This window comes from Scyliorhinus torazame, chromosome 23 (genome assembly GCF_047496885.1).
Source record: "Scyliorhinus torazame isolate Kashiwa2021f chromosome 23, sScyTor2.1, whole genome shotgun sequence".
NCBI classification, from domain to species: Eukaryota; Metazoa; Chordata; class Chondrichthyes; order Carcharhiniformes; family Scyliorhinidae; genus Scyliorhinus; species Scyliorhinus torazame.
In genome coordinates, this window is record NC_092729.1 from 84426692 (window position 1) to 84443597 (window position 16906).

The 16906-nt window shown below is 57.3% G+C and overlaps 1 long non-coding RNA gene across 1 annotated transcript; it reads right to left on the reverse strand.

The window, feature by feature from the left end:
- Nucleotides 1-6387: 6387 nt before the first annotated feature.
- On the reverse strand, nt 6388-16373 carry LOC140399791 (uncharacterized). The gene is made up of 4 exons (XR_011937878.1): nt 16160-16373; nt 9054-9114; nt 7845-7895; nt 6388-6991 (listed from the first exon to the last, which is right to left on the reverse strand). It is a non-coding gene; the product is annotated as an uncharacterized lncRNA (long non-coding RNA).
- Nucleotides 16374-16906: the final 533 nt, after the last annotated feature.

Here is a 16906-nt window from a genome sequence, read left to right on the forward strand (position 1 = left end):
TACCAACCTTTGCCAAAGCCCTCAGCACCTCCTGGTACCATGTACCTCCATACCCATCCTGTCCACGTGTTTGTCGAGATGCCTTTTGAACGCCGTTATAATGCGTCTGCCTCCACCACCTCCCCTGGCAACGCGTTCCAGGCACTCTGCGTAGAAAAACCTGCCTCGCCCGTCTCTCAACCTTGTCCCACGCACCTTAAACCTGTGCCCCCTGGTGACTGACCCCCTCCACCCTGGGGAAGAGTTCCCGCCCATCCACTCTGTCCGCGCCCCTCCATAATCTTGCAGACCTCTATCAGGTCGCCCCCTCGACCTCCGTCGTTCTAATGAAAACAGTCCGAGTCTATTCGGCCCCTCCGCGAGGCGAACACCCTCCAGACCCGGGCAACATCCTGGTCAACCTCCTCTGCACCCTCCCCAAAGCCCCCACATCCTGCTGGTAGTGCGGCGACCCAGAATTGTGCGCAATATTCCCAGTGCGGCCTTACCAAGGTTCGATACAACAGCGGCGTGCGTTTTTACACTCGAGCCCCGTCCGGTGAAGGCAAACATTCCGCCCGCTTCCTCGACACCCTTGTCCACTTGTGTCGCCTCCATGAAAGATCTACCTGCACACCCTGATCTCTCTGGCTTTCTATCTTCCCCAGAGTTGTGCCACTGACGATATATTTCCTCTCTGTTAGACCGACCAAAATGCGTCACCTCGCATCGACGCTCCACCTTGTTCTCGATCGGCACCCCTACCTCTTCACAGACCTCCTCGCGAGACGACAGCCTCCACTGCGGCCCCCTGGAAGCTCGCCCCCCCCCCCTCCCCACCCCAACCTACCCTCCAACGGCAAGTCCACCCGTCGCCCCCCCGCGGCCGGGCACCACGACCGTCCAGTAAGCTCTTTATCCTCGTCCCAATCTTGGGCATCGACGTTGACCAGCATCGGGGGGGGGGGGCGCCCTCCAATCTCCCGATCGCCGTCACAGATCGACCGCCCTCGGAGCCTGTCGCTGTAGGCCGTTCAATCATTTTCTCCTCCCCATTCTCCTGCCTTCTCCCCATAACCCCCGATCCCCTTATTAATCAAGAACCGATCTATCTCTGTCTTAAAGACACTCAGTGATGTGGCCTCCCCAGCCTCCTGCGGCAAAGACTTCCACAGATTCACCTCCCTCTGGCTGAAGAAATTCCTCCTCATCTCGGTTTGAAAGGATCGTCCCTTCGGTCTGAGATTGTGTCCCCTCTGCTTCTAGTTTTTCCTGCATGTGGAAACGTCCTCTCCAGGCTGGGCCGTATCCTGTAAGTTTCAATAAGATCCCCCCCTCATCCTTCTAAACTCCCAACGAGTACAGACCCAGAGTCCTCGACCGTTTCCTCGTACGACAAGCTCTTCATTCCCGGGATCATTCTTGTGAACCTCTCTCTGGACCCTTTCCAGCACGTCCTTCCTTCGATACGGGGCCCAAAACTGTTCCCGATACTCCAAATGGGGCCTGAGCAGAGCCTCAGAGGTCCATCCCTGGCCTTGTATTCTCGCCCTCTCGACATGAATGCTAACATAGATTAACATAGCATTTACAGTGCAGAAGGAGGCCATTCAGCCATCGAGTCTGCACCGGCTCTTGGAAAGAGCTCCCTACCCAAGGTCAACACCTCCACCCTATCCCCATAACCCAGTAACCCCACCCAATACTAAGGGCAATTTTGGACACTAAAGGCAATTTATCACGGCCAATCCACCTAACCTGCACATCTTTGGACCGTGGGAGGAAACCGGAGCACCCGGAGGAAACCCACGCACACACGGGGAGGATGTGCAGACTCCGCACAGACAGTGACCCAAGGCCGGGAATCAAACCTGGGACCCTGGAGCTGTGAAGCAATTGTGCTATCCACAAGGTCACCGTGCTGCCCCTTCTAAACTCCCAACGAGTGCAGACCCAGAGTCCTCGACCGTTTCCTCGTACGACAAGCTCTTCGTCCCGGGGATCGTTCTTGTGACCCTCCCTCTGGCCCCTTTCCAAGGCCCCAGCACGTCCTTCCTTCGATACGGGGCCTGAAACTGCTCACAATTCTCCAAATGGGGCCTGAGCCGAGCCTCAGAGGTCCACCCCTAGCCTTGTATTCTCGCCCTCTCGACATGAACGCGAACATTGCCCGTCCGAACCGCCGACTGGACCCTCACGTTAACCGTCAGAGAACCGCGAGCAAGGCTCCCGGGTCCCTCTGTCCTGATTCCCCGGAGTCTCCCCGTGGGAGTCGGTGCCGAGATTCCTGCTTCCAACGTGCCCAACCTCAGACGTCTCCACATCGTATTCCATCAGCCACCTCTTCGCACTCTCTCCGAGCCTGTCCGGGTCCGCCTGCTTCCTCGATACGACCTGCCCCTCCACGGACCTTTGTGTCGTCTGCCAACCTTGTGTCCGTTCCTCCTTCCAGGTCATGAATGTATATTGTGAAAACTTGTGGCACATCTCTGCTTGAATCAGCTCACCAGATCCATGTGCCAAATCTACTGGAATTCTTTGAAGGTGTCACGAGTAGAGTAGATCAGGGAGAACCGGTGGATGTGCTGCATTTGGCCGTTCAGCAGCCTCTCGACAAAATCTCGCATAGTAGATTAATATGTACAGTTAAAGCACATGGGTGGTGGGTCGTGTCTTGCGATGGATAAGGACATAAGAACCAGGAGCAGGAGTCGGCCATTTGGCCCCTCGAGCCTGCTCCGCCAATTCAATGAGATCGCGGCTGATCTTTTGTGGACTCAGCTCCACTTTCCGGCCCGAACACCATAACCCTTAATTCTTCAAAAAACTATCTATCTTTATCTTAAAAACATTCAATGAAGGAGCCTCTACTGCTTCACTGGGCAAGGAATTCCATAGATTCACAACCCTTTGGGTGAAGAGGTTCCTCCTAAACTCAGTCCTAAATCCCCTTCCCCTTATTTTGAGGCTATGCCCCCTAGTTCTGCTTTCACCCGCCAGTGGAAACAACCTGCCCGCATCTATCCTATCTATTCCCTTCATAATCTTATATGTTTCTATAAGATCCCCCCCTCATCCTTCTAAATTCCAACGAGTACAGTCCCAGTCTACTCAACCTCGCCTCGTAATCCAACCCCTTCAGCTCTGGGATTAACCGAGTGAATCCCCTCTGCACACCCTCCAGCGCCAGTACGTCCTTTCTCAAGTAAGGAGACCAAAACTGAACACAATACTCCAGGCGTGGCCTCGCTAACACCTGTAACAATTGCGGCACGACCTCCCGAGACAGCTGGTTACGGTTCAGGAAGCAAAAGGTTGGAATGAATGTGTCTTTTTCCGATTGGCAGGCAGTGACTATTCGGGGGCCGCAGGGATCTGTGCTGGGACCCCAATTGTTCACACTCTATATGAATGATTTGGACGGGGGGGACTAGATATATCCAAATTTTCAGGCGACACAAAGTTGGGTGTGAGGGTGAGCTGTGAGGAGGATACAGAGATGCTTCAGTGGGATTTGGACAGGCTGAGTGAGTGGGCACATGCACGGCCGATGCAGCATAATGTGGATAAATGTGAGGCTATCCGCTTCGGGAGCAATAGGAAAGATTATTATTTGAATGGGTATAAATTGAGAGGCGGATACTCAGCGAGACCTTGGTGTCCTCGTGCATCAGTCGATGAAAGTCAGCTCGCAGGTACAGCCGGCAGGGAAGAAGGCAAATGGTATGTTGGCCTCGTAGCGAGAGGATTGGAGTACAGGAATAGAGATGTTTTACTGCAATTGTACTGGGCCTTGGTGAGGTCACATCTGGAGTATTGTGTGACGTTTCGGTCTCCTTCTCTGAGGAAGGATGTTCTTGCTCTCGAGGAAGAGCAGCGAAGGTTTACCAGACTGAACTCCTCGATTCAATCTCCCCGAAACCTTCTTCTCATTGACTCCCATCTCCCATCACAAACCCTTCCCCCTTTTCTAACGTCTTGATTCAATCTCCCCCTGAACCTTCTCCTCATTGACTCCCATCTCCCATCGCAAACCCTTCCCCCATTTGGAATGTCTCGATTCAATCTCCCCCTTAACCTTCTCCTCATCGACTCCCATCGCAAACCCTTCCCCCATTTGGAACGTCTCGATTCAATCTCCCCCTTAACATTCTCCTCATTGACTCCCATCTCCCATCACAAACCCTTCCCCCATTTGGAATGTCTCGATTCAATCTCCCCCTTAACCTTCTCCTCATCGACTCCCATCTCCCATCGCAAACCCTTCCCCCATTTGGAACGTCTCGATTCAATCTCCACCTAAACCTTCTCCTCATTGACTCCCGTCTCCCATCGCAAACCCTTCCCCCATTGGGAACGCCTCGATTCAATCTCCCCCTTAACCTTCTCCTCATTGACTCCCGTCTCCCATCGCAAAGCCTTCCCCCATTTGGAACGTCTCGATTCAATCTCTCCCTTAACCTTCTCCTCATTGACTCCTGTCTCCCATCGCAAACCCTTCCCCCATACCGAAAGTCTCGATTCAATCTCCCCCTTAACCTTCTCCTCATTGACTCCCATCACAAACCCTTCCCCCATTTGGAACGCCTCGATTCAATCTCCCCCTTAACCTTCTCCTCATTGACTCCCGTCTCCCATCACAAACACTTCCCCCATTTGGAACGTCTCAATTCAATCTCCCCCTTAACCGTCTCCTCATTGACTCCCACCTCCCATCACTAACCCTTCCCCCATTTGGAACGCCTCGATTCAATCTCCCCCTTAACCTTCTCCTCATTGACTCCCGTCTCCCATCGCAAACCCTTCCCCCATTTGGAACGCATCAATTCAATCTCCCCCTTAACCGTCTCCTCACTGACTCCCGTCTCCCATCACAAACCCTTCCCCCATTTGGAACGTCTCAATTCAATCTCCCCCTTAACCTTCTCCTCATTGACTCCCGTCTCCCATCACAAACACTTCCCCCATTTGGAACGCATCAATTCAATCTCCCCCTTAACCGTCTCCTCACTGACTCCCGTCTCCCATCACAAACCCTTCCCCCGTTTGGAACGTCTCGATTCAATCTCCCCCTTAACCTTCTCCTCATTGACTCCCGCCTCCCATCGCAAACCCGTCTCCCCTCCCCCTCCCCAACCAAGCCACGCGCTCGCGGAATGAAGCAAAAGTGACCCTCGTGTTATTTTTGACTCAGGTTTGATCCTTTATTTATTTGTTATAGGATTGACGTCTCTTTCGCTTTGCTCTTCTCTCTCTCGTTCTCTCTCACTCTCCCTCCGTGCGTCTATAATCTCAAACACATCGCGACGAGGCGCGAGTTGGCCTTAGTGCCTGTCGTAGTGAGGGGTCCGCGGGGCCCGGGCGCAGCTGCTGGGGGCTGATTGGACCTTGGCCTGCTGGAGAGGAGGGTGGGACGTGGGGTTGGCGTTCTGGCAGCCGCCTCCGCCGTCCTCGTCCTCGGGGCCGTACCCCGAGTAGCGGACCACCTGCCGAGCTTTGCCCAGGCCGGGGCTGCAGTCGGCCCTGAGGGCGACCGGGCCCCGCTGGGGCTGAGGGGGCGGCTCGAAGGGGCCGGGGCCTGGCCCGTCGCTGCCGGCGACGGCCCCCCCCTCCGCCCCCCAGCCGGGGGGGGTAGCTGACCCGCCGGGGCAGGGGCTGGGGCGGGTGGCAGGGGGGCAAGGCTAAGGGCGCCTCGCCCTCGCCTCGGGCCAGGCACTGCTGCTCGGAGCTGAGCCCCGGTCTGAGGTGGCGGGTGGAGCAGATGCGGATGGGGCCTTGCGGCTCGGGGCTGGAGACGGGCCCGCCGTAGTTCGCCGGGGCCGCCCACTGCTGGTGCGGGCGCACGGGGCTGGCGTTGAGGTGGTGGAGGCCGCCTGCCCCCGGGCAGTCCTGGTAGATGGGGAACTGGCGGGGCGATGTGTCCCCGTACAGGAGCTGGCGGGCCCGGGGCGCCCCGGGCTGCTGCTGTGCAGGGCCCTCCTCGGAGGCCTTGGGCACCCGGACCAGGGCCTGCAGGGCGCCCTCGCTCGCCGCGTCCTGCGCGTAGTACGGGTTGCAGTACCCCGCGACGGCGGGCCCCCCGGGCCCCGGGCCGCCGGCCCTCGTCCGGGGGGCGCCTTGGGGCCCCCCCTCAGCAGGGCCTGGAGGGCGGCCTCGTCCAGCGGGCCCCGGGGGCAGTAGGGGGTGGCGGTAGAGGGGCGTGGCGCCCTCCGAGGGCGGCGGGCAGCAGTGGGGGGAGCTGCTGCTGACGGAGCTCTCCTCGTCCGAGGCGAAGGAGGTGGAGCGGGAGAGGAGGGGCTGGCGGGGCGGGGGGCCGGGACGGCCCGGCGGCGGGGGGGGGGGGGGCCGGCCCGGCCCGGCGGCCGAGCCCCCGGCGGGCCCAGCTGGGCGAGTAGTTGGGGGGGGGGGGGCAGCGGGGGGGGTGGGGTCGGGGAGCTCGGCCGGCTGGGTGCGGCAGGAGCTGGAGAAGGAGCCGCTGAGGGAGCTGACGGGGCTGGACGTGCGGGGGCGGGCGGGCAGGCAGGGCAGCGGCGGGGGGAGGGGGTAGCCCAGGGGGCAGGCCGAGCGGGGGGCCGCCGGGGGGTTGGCGGCGAAGGGCGGCTCGTCCCTGTCGGCCGGGTGCCGGTGGTGGGGGGGCCGAGGTAGGCCCCAGGCTCTCGGCCTTGCCCGCGCAGGCCTTGGGCCTCGGCCCGGGGCTGGGGTCCCGGGAGCTGCCGGTGTCCGCCGGCTCGGCGCGGTCTTTCTTCAGCGGGTAGTCGGGGCTGCCGGAGCGGGACTGGGACCGGGACTCGGTTCCCGGCTCACGGGGCAGCGAGGGGCAGTAGCTGCCGTCGTCCTTGGCACGGCGCGACTTGGGGCCCCTCTCCTGGTGCTTCTTGGCCCGGTGGCCGGACTTCTCGGTCCTGTATCCTCCGGGGCCCCCTCCCCCCCCCGCCCAGGCCCGAGGCCAGGAACAGCAGGTAGGAGCGAATGCAGCTCGAGAGATTGGCCACGAGGCCACCTTTTCCATCGCCTGAGGGGGGGAAGGGAGAGACACAGAGTGAAACATCGGTCACTCCCGCTGACCTCTCACCCTCCCCGCTGACCCCTCACCCTCCCCGCTGACCCCTCAGCCTCCCCGCTGACCCCTCACCCTCCCCGCTGACCCCTCACCCTCCCCGCTGACCCCTCACCCTCCCTGCTGACCTCTCACCCTCCCCGCTGACCCCTCACCCTCCCCACTGACCCTCCTTTCCCCGCTGACCTCTCACCCTCCCCGCTGACCTCTCACCCTCCCCGCTGACCCCTCACCCTCCCCGCTGACCTCTCACCCTCCCTGCTGACCCCTGACCCTCCCCACTGACCCTCCCTTCCTCGCTGACCCCTCACCCTCCCTGCTGACCCTTCACCCTCCCCGCTGACCCCTCACACCCCGCTGACCCCTCACCCTCCCCGCTGACCCCTCACCCTCCCCACTGACCCTCCCTTCCCTGCTGACCCCTCACCCTCCCCACTGACCTCTCACCCTCCCCGCTGACCCTCCCCACTGACCCTCCCTTCCCCGCTGACCCCTCACCCTCCCCGCTGACCCCTCACCCTTCCCGCTGACCTCTCACCCTCCCTGCTGACCCCTGACCCTCCCCACTGACCCTCCCTTCCTCGCTGACCCCTCACCCTCCCTGCTGACCCTTCACCCTCCCCGCTGACCCCTCACACCCCGCTGACCCCTCACCCTCCCCCTTCCCGCTGACCCCTCCCCCTCCCCGCTGACCCCTCCCCCTCCCCGCTGACCGCTCACCCTCCCCGCTGACCGCTCCCCCTCCCCGCTCCCCCTCCCCGCTGACCGCTCACAGCCCCGGGGCGTGTGGAACATTCCGGATACTCACTGTAGGGGGCCGGCGGGCAGTACGGACTCGGCCTGTCTTCACACGGCTTCACTGCCAAGAAAACACCAGAATTAGTCCCGTTCGCCAGCGCCCCCTCCCCCCCCCGGGGACTGCCCCCCCCCCGGGGTCTGCCCCCCTCGCTGGGGGGAGGGAGAGGGGCTCCCCCCCCCCCCGGGTCTGCCCCCCTCGCTGGGCGGAGAGAGAGGGGCTCCCCCCCCCCGGGTCTGCCCCCCTCGCTGGGCGGAGAGAGAGGGGCTCCCCCCCCCCCCGGGGTCTGCCCCCCCTCCCTGGGCGGAGGGGGAGGGGGGTCCCCCCCCCCGGGGTCTGCCCCCCTCGCTGGGCGGAGAGAGAGGGGGGTCCCCCCCCCCCCCCCGGGGTCTGCCCCCCTCGCTGGGCGTAGGAGAGAGGGGGTCCCCCCCCCCCGGGGTCTGCCCCCCCTCGCTGGGCGGAGGGAGAGGGGCTCCTCCCCCCGGGGTCTGCCCCCCTCGCTGGGGGGAGGGAGAGGGGCTCCTCCCCCCGGGGTCTGCCCCCCTCGCTGGGCGGAGAGAGAGGGGGTCCCCCCCCCCCCGGGTCTGCCCCCCTCGCTGGGCGGAGAGAGAGGGGGTCCCCCCCCCCCGGGGTCTGCCCCCCTCCCTGGGCGGAGGGGGAGGGGGTCCCCCCCCCGGGGTCTGCCCCCCTCGCTGGGCGGAGGGGGAGGGGGTCCCCCCCCCCCGGGGTCTGCCCCCCCTCCCTGGGCGGAGGGGGAGGGGGGTCCCCCCCCCGGGGTCTGCCCCCCTCGCTGGGGGGAGGGAGAGGGGGTCCCCCCCCCCGGGGTCTGCCCCCCTCGCTGGGGGGAGGGGAGAGGGCGGGGTCGTAGAATCAGAGAATCATAGAATTTACAGAGCAGACGGAGTCCATTCGGCCCCTCGAGTCGGAGGGGAGGTTGCTTAGGGACAGGGCGGAAGGGTATCTTTGCCAATACTCCCGGGCCCCCCCCCAAGATCCCCCCGGACCCCAAGCTCCCCCGGACCCTCCCCACAGCTCACCCCGGACCCCCAGACCTCCCCCCAGCTCCCTACGGACCCCCCCCCCACAGCTCACCCCGGACCCCCAGACCTCCCCCCAGCTCCCTCCGGACCCTCCCCACAGCTCACTCCAGACCTCCCCCCCAGCTCCCCCGGACGTCAGGACGTGGGGGGGTCACGGACCTGCATTCGGAGAGGAACCTACTTTTGATGGGGTGTATCTTGAACTTGTACGATCCGGCCGTGTGCCTCAACTTGGAATAGACCTGTGGGATCGAACCGAGAGAGCGTCAACACTGAGAGATCGTCAACACCGAGAGAGTGTCAACACCGAGAGAGCGTCAACACCGAGAGATCGTCAACACCGAGAGATCGTCAACACCGAGAGAGCGTCAACACCGAGAGAGCGTCAACACCGAGAGAGCGTCAACACCGAGAGATCGTCAACACCGAGAGAGCGTCAACACCGAGAGAGCGTCAACACCGAGAGAGCGTCAACACCGAGAGAGCGTCAACACCGAGAGATCGTCAACACTGAGAGATCGTCAACACCGAGAGAGCGTCAACACCGAGAGAGCGTCAACACTGAGAGATCGTCAACACCGAGAGAGCGTCAACACCGAGAGAGCGTCAACACTGAGAGATCGTCAACACCGAGAGAGCGTCAACACTGAGAGATCGTCAACACTGAGAGATCGTCAACACCGAGAGAGCGTCAACACCGAGAGAGCGTCAACACCGAGAGAGCGTCAACACTGAGAGATCGTCAACACCGAGAGAGCGTCAACACTGAGAGATCGTCAACACCGAGAGAGCGTCAACACTGAGAGAGCGTCAACACCGAGAGAGCGTCAACACCGAGAGAACGTCAACACCGAGAGAGCGTCAACACCGAGAGATCGTCAACACCGAGAGAGCGTCAACACCGAGAGAGCGTCAACACCGAGAGAACGTCAACACCGAGAGAGCGTCAACACCGAGAGAGCGTCAACACCGAGAGAGCGTCAACACCGAGAGAGCGTCAACACCGAGAGATCGTCAACACCGAGAGATCGTCAACACCGTGAGAGCGTCAACAGCGAGAGAGCGTCAACACCGAGAGATCGTCAACACCGAGAGAGCGTCAACACCGAGAGATCGTCGCAGAGAGAGAGCGTCAACACCGAGAGATCGTCAACACCGAGAGAGCGTCAACACCGAGAGAGCGTCAACACCGAGAGAGCGTCAACACCGAGAGAGCGTCAACACCGAGAGAGCGTCAACACCGAGAGATCGTCAACACCGTGAGAGCGTCAACAGCGAGAGAGCGTCAACACCGAGAGATCGTCAACACCGAGAGAGCGTCAACACCGAGAGATCGTCGCAGAGAGAGAGCGTCAACACCGAGAGATCGTCAACACCGAGAGAGCGTCGCAGAGAGAGAGCGTCAACACCGAGAGATCGTCAACACCGAGAGAGCGTCGCAGAGAGAGAGCGTCAACACCGAGAGATCGTCAACACCGAGAGAGCGTCAACACCGAGAGAGCGTCAACACCGAGAGATCGTCAACACCGAGAGAGCGTCAACACCGAGAGATCGTCGCAGAGAGAGAGCGTCAACACCGAGAGATCGTCAACACCGAGAGAGCGTCGCAGAGAGAGAGCGTCAACACCGAGAGATCGTCAACACCGAGAGAGCGTCGCAGAGAGAGAGCGTCAACACCGAGAGATCGTCAACACCGAGAGAGCGTCAACACCGAGAGAGCGTCAACACCGAGAGAGCGTCAACACCGAGAGAGCGTCAACACCGAGAGAGCGTCAACACCGAGAGAGCGTCAACACCGAGAGAGCGTTGCAGAGAGAGAGCGTCAACACCGAGAGAGCGTCAACACCGAGAGAGCGTCAACACCGAGAGATCGTCGCAGAGAGAGAGCGTCAACACCGAGAGAGCGTCAACACCGAGAGAGCGTCGCAGAGAGAGAGCGTCAACACCGAGAGATCGTCAACACCGAGAGAGCGTCGCAGAGAGAGAGCGTCAACACCGAGAGATCGTCAACACCGAGAGAGCGTCAACACCGAGAGAGCGTCAACACCGAGAGATCGTCAACACCGAGAGAGCGTCAACACCGAGAGATCGTCGCAGAGAGAGAGCGTCAACACCGAGAGATCGTCAACACCGAGAGAGCGTCGCAGAGAGAGAGCGTCAACACCGAGAGATCGTCAACACCGAGAGAGCGTCGCAGAGAGAGAGCGTCAACACCGAGAGATCGTCAACACCGAGAGAGCGTCAACACCGAGAGAGCGTCAACACCGAGAGATCGTCAACACCGAGAGAGCGTCAACACCGAGAGAGCGTCAACACTGAGAGATCGTCAACACCGAGAGAGCGTTGCAGAGAGAGAGCGTCAACACCGAGAGATCGTCAACACCGAGAGATCGTCGCAGAGAGAGAGCGTCGCAGAGAGATCGTCAACACCGAGAGAGCGTCAACACCGAGAGATCGTCAACACTGAGAGAGCGTCAACACCGAGAGAGCGTCAACACCGAGAGATCGTCAACACTGAGAGAGCGTCAACACCGAGAGAGCGTCAACACCGAGAGATCGTCAACACCGAGAGAGCGTCAACACCGAGAGAGCGTCAACACCGAGAGAGCGTCAACACCGAGAGAGCGTCGCAGAGAGAGAGCGTCAACACCGAGAGATCGTCAACACCGAGAGATCGTCAACACCGAGAGATCGTCAACACCGAGAGATCGTCGCAGAGAGAGCGTCAACACCGAGAGAGCGTCAACACCGAGAGATCGTCGCAGAGAGAGAGCGTCGCAGAGAGAGATCGTCAACACTGAGAGAGCGTCAACACCGAGAGATCGTCAACACCGAGAGATCGTCAACACCGAGAGATCGTCAACACCGAAAGATCGTCAACACCGAGAGATCGTCGCAGAGAGAGAGACAGAGAGAGAGAGAGACACAGAGAGAGACAGAGAGAGAGGGACAGAGAGTGAGACAGAGAGACAGAGAGAGAGACAGAGACAGAGAGAGACAGAGAGAGAGAGAGACAGAGAGAGAGAGAGACAGAGAGAGAGAGAGAGAGAGAGGCAGAGAGAGAGACAGAGAGAGAGAGAGAGGCAGAGAGAGACAGGGAGAGACAGGGAGAGAGAGACAGGGAGAGAGAGAGAGCGAGAGAGAGACAGAGAGAGACAGAGAGAGACAGAGAGACAGGGAGAGAGAGAGAGAGAGACAGAGAGAGAGAGAGAGACAGAGAGAGAGACAGCGAGAGAGACAGAGAGAGAGACAGAGAGAGAGACAGAGAGAGAGAGACAGAGAGAGAGACAGAGAGAGAGAGATATAGAGAGAGATGGAGAGGCAGAGAGAGAGAGAGAGACAGAGAGAGAGAGAGAGACAGAGAGAGACAGAGACAGGGAGAGAGACATAGAGAGAGAGAGACAGAGACAGAGAGAGAGACAGAGAGAGAGAGAGAGACAGAGAGAGAGAGACAGAGAGAGAGACAGAGAGAGAGAGACAGAGACAGACAGAGAGTGACAGAGAGACACAGAGAGCGAGAGACAGACAGAGAGAGAGAGAGAGAGACAGACAGAGAGAGAGAGAGAGACAGAGAGAGAGAGAGAGACAGAGAGAGAGAGAGGGAGAGACACAGAGAGAGAGAGAGAGAGAGAGAGAGACAGAGAGACAGAGAGTGACAGAGAGAGAGAGACAGAGAGAGAGAGAGAGAGAGACAGAGAGAGAGAGAGAGACAGAGAGAGAGAGAGGGAGAGACACAGAGAGAGAGAGAGAGAGAGAGAGAGACAGAGAGACAGAGAGTGACAGAGAGAGAGAGACAGAGAGAGAGAGAGAGAGAGACAGAGAGACAGAGAGAGAGACAGAGAGAGAGACAGAGTAGAGAGAGACAGAGTAAATACCCCCTTAACTCAATATCACACTGTCTCTATACACATCGTAAATACCCCCTTAACTCAATATCACACCCTCTCTACACATCGTAAATACCCCCTAACTCAATATCACACTGTCTCTATACACATCGTAAATACCCCCTTAACTCAATATCACACCCTCTCTATACATCGTAAATACCCCCTTAACTCAATATCACACACCCTCTATACATCGTAAATACCCCCTTAACTCAATATCACACACCCTCTGTACATCGTAAATACCCCCTTAACTCAATATCACACACCCTCTATACATCATAAATACCCCCTTAACTCAATATCACACCCTCTCTACACATCGTAAATACCCCCTTAACTCAATATCACACCCTCTATATACATCGTAAATACCCCCTTAACTCAATATCACACCCTCTCTATACATCGTAAATACCCCCTTAACTCAATATCACACACCCTCTATACATCGTAAATACCCCCTGAACTCAATATCACACTGTCTCTATACATCGTAAATACCCCCTTAACTCAATATCACACACCCTCTATACATCGTAAATACCCCCCTAACTCAATATCACACACCCTCTATACATCGTAAACAACCCCTTAACTCAATATCACACCCGCTCTATACATCGTAAATACCCCCTTAACTCAATATCACACCCTCTATACACATCGTAAATACCCCCTTAACTCAATATCACACCCTCTCTATACATCGTAAATACCCCCTTAACTCAATATCACACACCCTCTATACATCGTAAATACCCCCTTAACTCAATATCACACACCCTCTGTACATCGTAAATACCCCCTTAACTCAATATCACACTGTCTCGATACACATCGTAAATACCCCCTTAACTCAATATCACACTGTCTCTACACATCGTAAATACCCCCTTAACTCAATATTACACTGTCTCTACACATCGTAAATACCCCCTTAACTCAATATCACACCCTCTCTACACATTGTAATTACCCCCTTAACTCAATATCGCACCCTCTCTATACATCGTAAATACCCCCTTAACTCAATATCACACCCTCTCTACACATCGTAAATACCCCCTTAACTCAATATCACACCCTTTCTACACATCGTAAATACCCCCTTAACTCAATATCACACCCTCTCTACACATCGTAAATACCCCCTTAACTCAATATCACACCCTCTCTATACATCATAAATACCCCCTTAACTCAATATCGCACCCTCTCTATACATCGTAAATACCCCCTTAACTCAATATCACACCCTCTCTACACATCGTAAATACCCCCTTAACTCAGTATCACACCCTCTCTACACATCGTAAATACCCCCTTAACTCAATATCACACCCTCTCTATACATCGTAAATACCCCCTTAACTCAATATCACATCCTCTCTACACATCGTAAATACCCCTTTAACTCAATGTCACACCCTCTCTACACATCGTAAATACCCCTTAACTCAATATTACACTGTCTCTACACATCGTAAATACCCCTTAACTCAATATCACACACCCTCTCTGCACATCGTAAATACCCCCTTAACTCAATATCACATCCTCTCCTCTATACATCGTAAATACCCCCTTAACTCAATATCACACCCTCTCTACACATCGTAAATACCCCCTTAACTCAATATCACACCCTCTATACACATCGTAAATACCCCCTTAACTCAATATTACACTGTCTCTATACATCGTAAATACCCCCTTAACTCAATATCACACCCTCGACACACAAAGAAGATTGATGCAGGTAGGGCAGTGGATGTTGTCTATATGGACTACAGTGAGGCCTTTGACACGGTCCCGCACATAGATTATCACAGAATGTACAGTGCAGAAGGAGGCCATTCGGCCCATCGAGTCTTCACCGGCTCTTGGAAAGAGCACCCCACCCAAGGCCAACACCTCCACCCTATCCCCATAACCCAGTAACCCCACCCAACACGAAGGACAATTTAGCATGGCCAATCCACCCAACCTGCACATCTTTGGACTGTGGGAGGAAACCGGAGCACCCGGAGGAAACCCACGCAGACACGGGGAGGACGTGCAGACTCCGCACAGACAGTGACCCAAGCCGGAATCGAACCTGGGACCCTGGAGCTGTGAAGCAATTGTGCTATCCACAATGCTACCATGCTGCCCATGGTAGACTAGGACAAAAGGTGAAGTCACACGGGATCAGGGGTGAACTGGCAAGGTGGATACAGAACTGGCTCGGTCATAGAAGTCAGAGAGTAGCAATGGAAAGGTGCTTTTCTAATTGGAGGGCTGTGACCAGTGGTGTTCCACGGGGATCAGTGCTGGGACCTTTGCTGTTTGTAGTATATATAAATGATTTGGAGGAAAATGTAACTGGTCTGATTAGTAAGTTTGCAGACGACACAAAGGTTGGTGGAATTGCGGATAGCGATGAGGACTGTCAGAGGATACAGCAGGATCTAGATTGTTTGGAGACTTGGGCGGAGAGATGGCAGATGGAGTTTAATCCTGACAAATGTGAGGTAATGCATTTTGGAAGGTCTAATGCAGGTAGGGAATATACAGTGAATGGTAGAACCCTCAAGAGTATTGAAAGTCAAAGAGATCTAGGAGTACAGGTCCACAGGTCATTGAAAGGGGCGACACAGGTGGAGAAGGTAGTCAAGAAGGCATACGGCATGCTTGCCTTCATTGGCCGGGGCATTGAGTATAAGAATTGGCAAGTCATGTTGCAGCTGTATGGAACCTTAGTTAGGCCACACTTGGAGTATAGTGTTCAATTCTGGTCGCCACACTACCAGAAGGATGTGGAGGCTTTAGAGAGGGTGCAGAAGAGATTTACCAGAATGTTGCCTGGTATGGAGGGCATTAGCTATGAGGAGCGATTGAATAAACTCGGTTTGTTCTCACTGGAACGACGGAGGTCGAGGGACGACCTGATAGAGGTATACAAAATTATGAGGGGCATAGACAGAGTGGATAGTCAGAGGCTTTTCCCCAGGGTAGAGGGGTCAATTACTAGGGGGCATAGGTTTAAGGTGAGAGGGGCAAGGTTTAGAGGAGATGTACGAGGCAAGTTTTTTACACAGAGGGTAGTGGGTGCCTGGAACTCACTACCGGAGGAGGTGGTGGAAGCAGGGACGATAGTGACATTTAAGGGGCATCTTGACAAATACATGAATAGGATGGGAATAGAGGGACACGGACCCAGGAAGTGTAGAAGATTGTAGTTTAGTCGGGCAGCATGCTCGGCACGGGCTTGGAGGGCCGAAGGGCCTGTTCCTGTGCTGTACATTTCTTTGTTCCTTGTATCACACGCCCTCTACGCAGAGTAAATACCCCCCTTAACTCAATGCCCCCCGCCCTCTCTCCTCCCCGTTAACCCCCGAGCTCCAGGACTTACCAGGAACAAAGCATTGACCATGATGATGACGGCGATCGCCGTGCCGAATGAGTTGAGCAGTAGTTGGCCCAGATATTCACAGCAATCGCCCCCGGAGGTTCTGGAGCAAGGGTGCCCGGGGTCCCCGACATTGAGGCCCCTCCAGGGCAAAAAATAGGCCATCTTGGGGGCACCCCCACACTGCACTCGAGAGGGAGGCGGGCGGGGGGGGGGGGGGTTTGGGTGGATGGAGGGGTTTGGGTGTGTGGGGGGCTGGGTGTGGGGGGGGGGGGGTAGGTAGTTGGGGGTCTTCGGGATGGGGTTGCGTTGGCACGCTCGGGCTCCCTGTCGGCCGCCTCCCCTCTCTCGCTCTCTCTGTATTCTCAACGTTGCTCTCGTGGGATCTTCCTCTGCACTCTCTCTCTCTCGCTCTCTCTCTCTCTGCTCGCGCTGCCCAAGTCTGGCTTCAAGTCCTCCCAAACCACTCAGGTTTATAACCTCCTGCCATGTCTCGTCACACCATCCATTGTGACCCATTGACAGGTCGCATGTCTGTCCCTTTGTGATGTCCCTATGTTACCGTCGAGCTGTAAGTGGGGCAAGGGGCGACACAGCAGGAAATATATCCCGGGGCACCGGGTGAGATACAGAGTAAAGCTCCCTCTACACTGTCCCCATCAAACACTCCCAGGACTGGTACAGCACGGGGTTAGATACAGAGTAAAGCTCCCTCTACACTGTCCCCATCAAACACTCCCAGGACAGGTA